This window comes from Elephantulus edwardii, unplaced genomic scaffold (assembly GCF_000299155.1).
Source record: "Elephantulus edwardii isolate Elephantulus edwardi_28Jun2011 unplaced genomic scaffold, EleEdw1.0 scaffold00006, whole genome shotgun sequence".
In the NCBI taxonomy this organism is placed as follows: Eukaryota; Metazoa; Chordata; class Mammalia; order Macroscelidea; family Macroscelididae; genus Elephantulus; species Elephantulus edwardii.
The window spans coordinates 34,541,187-34,549,404 of record NW_006399756.1 but is presented as its reverse complement, the minus strand read 5'-3'; the positions used below and the strand labels follow the sequence as shown (position 1 = coordinate 34,549,404).

At 36.3% G+C, this 8,218-nt stretch overlaps 1 pseudogene; it reads left to right on the top strand.

Annotated features, from left to right (window-relative positions):
• LOC102854327 overlaps positions 1 to 8,218 on the top strand; it is a 147,484-nt pseudogene that overhangs the window by 28,466 nt on the left and 110,800 nt on the right.

The window sequence follows — 8,218 nt, the reverse complement described above, 5'->3', positions numbered from 1 at the left end:
GATGATGATGAGACTATTCCATAATAATAAGCCAAATGATTAGGAAGGGCAGAATAAAAAGACCATTGTATAAGAAATGAGCAGACGTGAATTTTGTTTCTCATTTTGTCTGTTTAGCTTCTATCCCTGAAGATATAATTCCCCCACAAATTGTATACCTTGTTCTTTGACATTTCATTGGTTGTTATATAGTTGTGTGCTTGGTTGACACCATAGTCTCTGAGAAACCAATTTGTTTAAAGGTTAAAGAAAGTAAAATTAGAGAGATTGTTCAGTAATGAAGAATTATTTTTATTAGATAGGTAGAAAAATGATCAGATGTAACATTTGAAATGTGTATTCTGCTAAATCTCAGTGAGAGTACTTTAAATACTTTCTGTGATTTTATCTAATTTTTCTTATATAAATTAAACTTTGAGGAGTTAACTTTAGTTTTAGACACTTTCATTTTGCACTCATGTATTTTAAACATTTTATAAGCATTAAATATTGTGACAGAAAATTTCCATGGAAACACCTTTCATTTGCTACTTTCCTATAAATAACTTCTTTCTGGCGACTTAAAAAAAATTACTTCTTATATCCACCTAACTGGTGACTACAGACAATAGTAAACTGGTGTTTTCCCTAAAAACCAGAAGAAAAAAAAATGCCACTGTGTTATAGCAAATAGAGGACAGCATGAAATACACTTTTTAGGACTTATGGAAAAGAGAAATCACTCATTATTTTTAAAATGAAAAAAATCAAAACAAAACAACAGTTAAAGACATTTTACTTCAAAAGAAAAAATATTCTATTCCTATATTCTCTTTCAGTTGAGTGAATCTTAACTAAATAATTCTATCATAATTTGGTAATGTATCATTTACAGTTAAAATTCCACTTATTTGCATCATTCTCTATGCAGTTTTACTGTTTATGTGTCTTTAGAACATTATGATGAATATGATTGCGCCATACCTTTTAGGTTTTAATTAATATCACTTTAAATGTTAACAACCAGATTTCATGTATTTATAGTTCTAATTGGCTACACCATTAATCTATATAATGATTTAAATTTTGAATAGTGAAGCTAAATACAAATTAACATTTGCTGAAGTTCAAATTAAAGGTTATTAGTTTTTAATAAACTTATGTTCTCTATTTTTTACATTTTCTTATAATTTACCATACATTATCAGTATTACTAACATTTGATAAGTTACCTTATTTATTTGACAATATTTAGATATGAGCTTTTCATGTGTGTTATCTCTTTTTTCCTGATTTTAAAAATAATATTAAGAATTCAATCTTTGTAAAATAACTCAAATATATAATGATAAGAAAAGACAAATATTCTATTATTTAATCCCCACAAAGTTAGGAAGTTTTAATGTTTTGTGTATTATGTTTCCATATAGTTTCCCAACTATACATACACATACCTACTAATTTATTTGACAGCCTTTATTGAGTGTAGGCTATAGACTGGGGGGCACGTAAGAGACCTTGATATTAGGTTATACCTTTACTCTAAGCTATGATATACTATACAAAAAATTTTGCACCTTCTGTCATTTATAATACATTCTAGATCTTGTTTTTTTTAAACTTTTTTAAAATTTTATTATTTTTGTGTGCATGTACTGTCAAATCAGATCTGACTGGTACAGGAGGAGATTGTCCCTCCTTTTCCCGGCAGAGGATCTGGTGGATTCGAACCATGTACCTCTGGGATTGTAGTTGCAGCTCCTTGCCACTAGGCCACCAGAGCTCCCCTTAGATCTTGTTCTATAGCTGCAAGCACAGACTTTGCATTTTTATTTTATACCTATTGCATTCTTGACACCTGGAATCCTCCAAATGAGCACAGTATGACTCATTTAACTATTTTCTTTATTTATTCTTAATAATTATAATGGAACCTCTCTGTAATATAAATTATGTATTTATTGAAATTATTTTTATAGGATAAATTAATGGAAGTGGGATTTCTATGGTAAGGATATGCTTATTTAATAAGACACGATACCAAGAGTTTTATTCCAAGACAAAATGGTATCTGCTGAGGCTGAGTTCTTGGAAGGGTTTTAGTAGTATTTATGTGTGAAGGCAGCCTGCTGGTACAATGGGTAAGTGCTTGGCTGGTACTGAAAATCTCAGCATTTGGCATCTACCAGCTGCTCTACAGAAGAAAGCTAAGGTAGTCTACTTCTGTAAACACTTACAGTCTTGGAACGTATGGGTTAGTTCTACTCTGTCCTATAGTGAGTGTTGCTATGAGTTATAATCAACTCGGACCCTCAACCAGATGGATTGACACAGTGACTGCAACAATGGACTCAAGTGTGTCGGAAATGATGAGGCTGGCATAGGATAGGACAAGGTTCAGATGTGTTGTTCACAGGGTTGCTATAAATTGTATTTGACTTGACAGCACCTAACAACAACATTCACTAATATTATGTGGCAGAGTGGAAAATTCTCATTTATCCTTACAACAGTTTGATGATGAAGTTAGTAGTATTAATCCTATTTTAGCAATGATGAAACTGAAGTGTAGTGGGGTTAGAGAAATGATGAATTTAGGATTCAAATCCACAGGGTGAAGGAAGAGCTTGGGTTATGTATCTATGGGATGGAGTATGGGTATAAAGAAGGAGGAACAGCAATGTGGGTAGCTGAGAGAAAACATACAAAAGAAAAAAATCATAAAGCATAATCTATGTTGTTGCTAGATACTGTCAAGTCAACTATGACTCACAGCAACCTTGTAAATGAACAGCAGATCTTGAAACTTGCACCATCTTCATTACTTCCATCATGCTCAATTCCATTATAGTAGCCACTGTGTCAATCCATTCCCCTTTTAATTTTAAAAATGAGTTTTCACACAATTCATTAACTTAGTGTTTCATTCCTATACATCATGTTCCATATACCCCTTCATTTACATTGTTTCATACAATTATTCCTATACCCTGTATCCCATAGAATTAATTGCCATTTATCTATGCCTATTATTGCACCATCTTTTCAAGTCCCCATTGAATCTTTCCCATTCCCTCTATCTATCCACAATCTACCCATGAAACTTTGTTATGCTAGTGATTTCCACTCTTCTCCTTTCCCCATTCCCTTGTGGAGGGTCTTCCTCACCTTCTCTGACTCTCTACCTTTCCCTGTATGATCTCTTTTTCCAGGGCTGGTACCTCCTGAGAACATGCCCAAAGTATCTGAGATGAAGCTTCACCATCCTTGCCTTTAAGGAGAACCTTGGTGGCACTTCCTCCAAGATAGACTTATTTGTTCTTTTGTCAGTCCATGAGATATTCAGTGCTCTTCTCCAGCACCATTCTTCAAAGGCACAGATTCTGCAGTCTTTCTGTGCATCAGCCAACTTTCATATGCACCTAAAGCAAATGAAAATATAGCTTGAATCAAGAGCATCTGTCTTTCAACTTACACCATTGCTTTTCTAGCACTTTGGAGAATCTTTGCCGCAGATTTTGTCAATGCAACAAGTCTTTTGATGCTTTAGCTGTAATTACCATGGAACTAATTGTAATGAAGGGACAAGTTCAAGTTGTTCTGACATAGTCCAACAAACAGATGCAGCCCTCAACATGCTCACCAGATTGTGCCAAGAAACCTGGAGGACAGATACCTGGATAAGTAACTAGAAGAGATTATTATTTATTTCCATTCCCAAAAAAGGTGTCCCAACACAATGTGGCAATTATTGAATATCATTAATATCACATGCAACCAAAACTGATGAATATTAGGAAAAACATGACTAGAACAGTACATTGATGGACAACTGCCAAAAACAAAAGCAAAATTTTGACAAGGCTCTGGCACCAGGGATATCATTGCCGATGTCAGATGGATCTTGGCTGAAAGCAGAGGCTATCACAAAGATGTCTACTTGTGTTTTATTGACTATGAAGAGGCATTTGACTGTATGGATCACAACAAGCTATGGCTAACATTGAGAAAAATGGTAATCCCAGAACACTTAGTTGTGGTAGTGTGAAACATATACAGAAACCCAGAAGCTGCTGTCTGAACAGTGCAAGGGACCACCACATGGTTCCGAATCAAGAAAGGTGTGCATGAGGGATATATCTTTTCTCCATACCTTTTCCATCTATTTACTAATCTGCAGATCATTTGAGAAGCTGGACTTTACAGAGGAGAATGTGATGTCAAGATCAGAGGAAGACCTATCAACAACGTGCATTATATAGATGACACAACATTGCTTTCCAAAAATGAGAATTTGGGGCATTTGCTGCAAAAGTTCAAAGACTACAGCCTTCAATAGGATTCCATCTCAAGATAAAGAACACAAAAATCTTCACCATCAGGCCAATGGGCCGCATCATGATAGACTGGGAAAGGAATGCAGTTGTAACAATTTTATCTTACTTGTATCCACAATCAACAGTCCTCTTCACTCTTCTCAAGGAAGAATATGTCATCTGCAATATCAAAGATTGTTGATGAGTCTTCCTCTGACCCTAATACTACATTCTTCTTCATCTAGTCCATCTTTTCAAATTATTTGCTTAGCATATTGACTAGGTATGGAGAAACAATATAATCCTGATGCATACCTTTCCTGATTTTAAACCATGCAGTGTTCCCTTGTTCTGTTTAGACAACTGCATTTTGGTCTATGTGCAGGTTTCCTAGAATCACATTTAAGTGCTCTGGAATTCTCATTCTTTTTAGTGTAATCCATAATTTGATATGATCCACATAGTCAAATACCTTTGTATAGTCAATACAACACAAGCGTCTTTCTGATAGTCTCTATTTTCAGCCAAGACCCATCTGATATCAACAATGACAACTCTCATGCCACAAGCTTTTCTGAATCCAACTTGAGTTTCTGTCAGTTCTCTATGGATGGATATTCCCGCTTCTTCCTACCCCACCCAATGCAGTGATGTTTAATGGCTCAGCCATTAAAAAAAAAATAGCTTCAAGATTTTACTTGCATGTGATATTAACAATATTGTTTGATAATGTCTTCCTTCTGCTGGGCTACTTTTGGGGATGGGAACAAACATGGACCTCCTCCTGTCAGTAAGCCAGGCAGCTGTCTTCTAAGTATCTTGGCAGAGACTAGTAAGTAGTCCAGGGCTACATCTATAATTACCAATGTACCTTTTTTAATTTGAGGGGTGAAAGTGTGCAAATCACATTGGCTTTTAATTCAATCATTTAAAAAGATATTATAACAATTACGATTAATATAATTACAATATCTGACCAATTCCTTTTTATAGATTGCCTTTCCTTTCACTCAATTATATTTACTCCCCTTTCTCTCGCTTCTCATACTCGTTAATTCTCCAAGATTGGTTCTGTTTGTAAACCCTTCTTAGCATTTTACAACTATTGCTGTGTGCCCTTGATTCAGAAATGACTTGCAGCTGACTGTCCACCCCATTTTCAGAGGCAGTTAATCACACAGGAGAAGACTGGCCATCCTCCTGAGGAGCAGCTGGTGGATTCAAACCGCATGCTTTTGGGATTGTGGCTCAGCTTCTTACCACTAGACTGATCTTTCTGTTACTGTCTTTTTGTTACTCACTTATGTCACTCAGTATAATTTTTCTAGGTTTATCCATGTTGTACAGTATTCCAAGAATTATTGATGATTTTTCAGTGATGCAAATGCTCCATTTTTGTGAATGTTTCACATCTGTTGACGGACTGTTTCAAGCTCTTGGTTAATGTAAATAATGTTATAATAAACATGAGTGTGTGTATGACCGTTTATGTGGAAGCTCTTATTTCTTTGGGACATAGGTCTTACATAGTGATTGCTGGATCAAATGATACTTCTATGCCCAGCTTTCTAATGAACACCAAACTATTTTCCATGGTCACTGCATTATTTTCCATCCCATTCTCATTAACATTTTAGAGACCCTTGAAAGCAGATTTCCTCAATACAATATATCATTCCATCTCTTAAATGTTGCTTTCATGGGTTTTGATATTGGATCCAAGTAAATGAAATTGTTGACGATTTCAATCTTTTCTCCACCTAACATAATGTTGCCTATTGGCCCAGTGGTGAGAATTTTCGTTTTCTTGAGGTTAAGGTGTAATCCATATTGAAGGCTTAAGTATTTGATCTCTGCACTAAGTACTTCAAGTTTTCCTCTGTCAAGAAAGGATGAATCATCTATATACTGAAGTTGTTGATGAGTCTTCTTCCAACTCTAATGCCACAATTGTCCTTCACAGAGCCCAGCTTCTTGAAGTATTTGCTCACCTTGAATATCGAATAGTTGTTGTTGTTGATGATTTCCTTTAAGCACAACTCATTAGCAACCCTATGAACAAAAGGCCTGAAGCCCCACTACAACTATCAACATTTATCAAAGTTCATGAAGTTTCCAGGGGCATGTTGTTTAGGAAGTGGATCCCAGTATAGTGAAAAGACTCAACCTCGATGCACATCTTTCGTGATTTTAAATCATACAGTATATATCCTTGTGCTTTTCAAAGGAAGGCATTTTAGTTCCTCATGAACGCAATTAAGTTTTCGGAAATGTTTTAAAATGTTATCTATCATTTATTATGACCCAAAGTGTCAAATACCGTAGTATAGGCAATAAAAGTAAATCCCGTTATGCTATTCTCTTGTTTCAGACATGATCCATATGAAATTAACAAAGAAATTGTTGATGAAACACAGTTCCTCCAAATGTCACCGAAACTTGGTTAAATGTTACAAAAGACTCAGATCTACCATCTAGTGGTGAACACAGGAAATTTAAGGTTAGCAAATCAAGATGATCTGCCATTATATGAAAAGAATTTATAGGAATATTCTACCTGAGATTTCCCTTTCCTTCACTGCTCAGGATAGAATTATATAAAGCCACTAAATATTTAATGACTTGTTTACTTGGCAGTACCTTAGACAATGAAATGCTGTGGAATGTTGAGAACTGTAGAGATAGTTACTTATCCTGAGATTCATACATCTCAAAGGACTCCTGTTCAACTGGACTTCTAATTCACCCTATGGATGGGCAAGCCAATCTCCATATGACCAAATGTTGCTTGTTTAGTCCCAAGAACCAAGACATTGTTATTGAAGAAACAGAAATCAGCATATCAAAGAGACCTTTGGTGTTAAGTATTTAACGACTTGACTTTACCTCCTAAGGTAGTTAAAACCAAGTCATTAAGTTGAAATTTAAATATCTAAAAGCTGGGATGCAATGCCCTAATCTTTGACCCAAAAGCTGGAGAAGAGCCTAGAAAGCTACGGCACTGGGTCTATTGGTAAAGGGAACTCTTCTCCCCCTTTTTCTTTTGGTTTTTTTTTTTTTTAAATCTCCTTTCTTTCCCTTCCTTCTTTTTACTTCTTACTTTTCTCTACAAAGTAACAGTTAATAATTAAGATCCATATTATGTTCAATGATTTAACGATTTTAAGAAACATCTTCAATTTCCTTCAGTGAACATTTAGATTCCTGTCCTAATACCTAAAATTAAATCATTTTCCAAGACTCTGCTTTAATTATTATTAAGCTTTCTTCTGAGACTCTCTCAACAAATTTTCTGAAGCCCTTTTCCATGTAACATAGATGTTCTGAATGTGCTAGCTTGAGATTTTCGTCTATGATCATCCTTGGTAGCGGTAACTTTTTTTTTTTCAAAAAACCCCCTTTAAATTCTTTTTAAAAATCTTCACTATTACAAATGTTGGTTAAAATTTTCGGTGAGTTAATAAAACGCAAGCATTTCACCTTTGAACATCTGAGTGCTCAGTAGCTTCAACACCTTCTCGACATTTATTCTTAATTCGGCTTCTTAAACCAGTTCCTGGCAGGAACAGTCGCATCTGAGAAGTTCAGAAAAGCAGTTATCAAAGAGCTTGCAACAGTTGGTGTCCGGCGATCGTCAGGCTGGCAGTGATAAATGGGGCTGGTTTAAAAAACAAAAACACTCGGGAAAGGGACGGCGTGGCCTTCGGGGATAGTGCGACAGCAGTTTAGGGCGAGAGGTGCTGAGCTCTGCCCTCCGGAAGACGCCTTCCAGGGCGGGAAGAAGGGACTGGACGCGTCCTCGGGCTGCAGGGACCGCAGCCTGGCGGGGTGAGCGGCGGTCCTCGCCGCGGGGTCGGACAGGCCCAGGTCGCCCCCGGGGCCACGCCGGGGCCACCGAGAGGTGAGGCTGGCCCTGCCCCCGC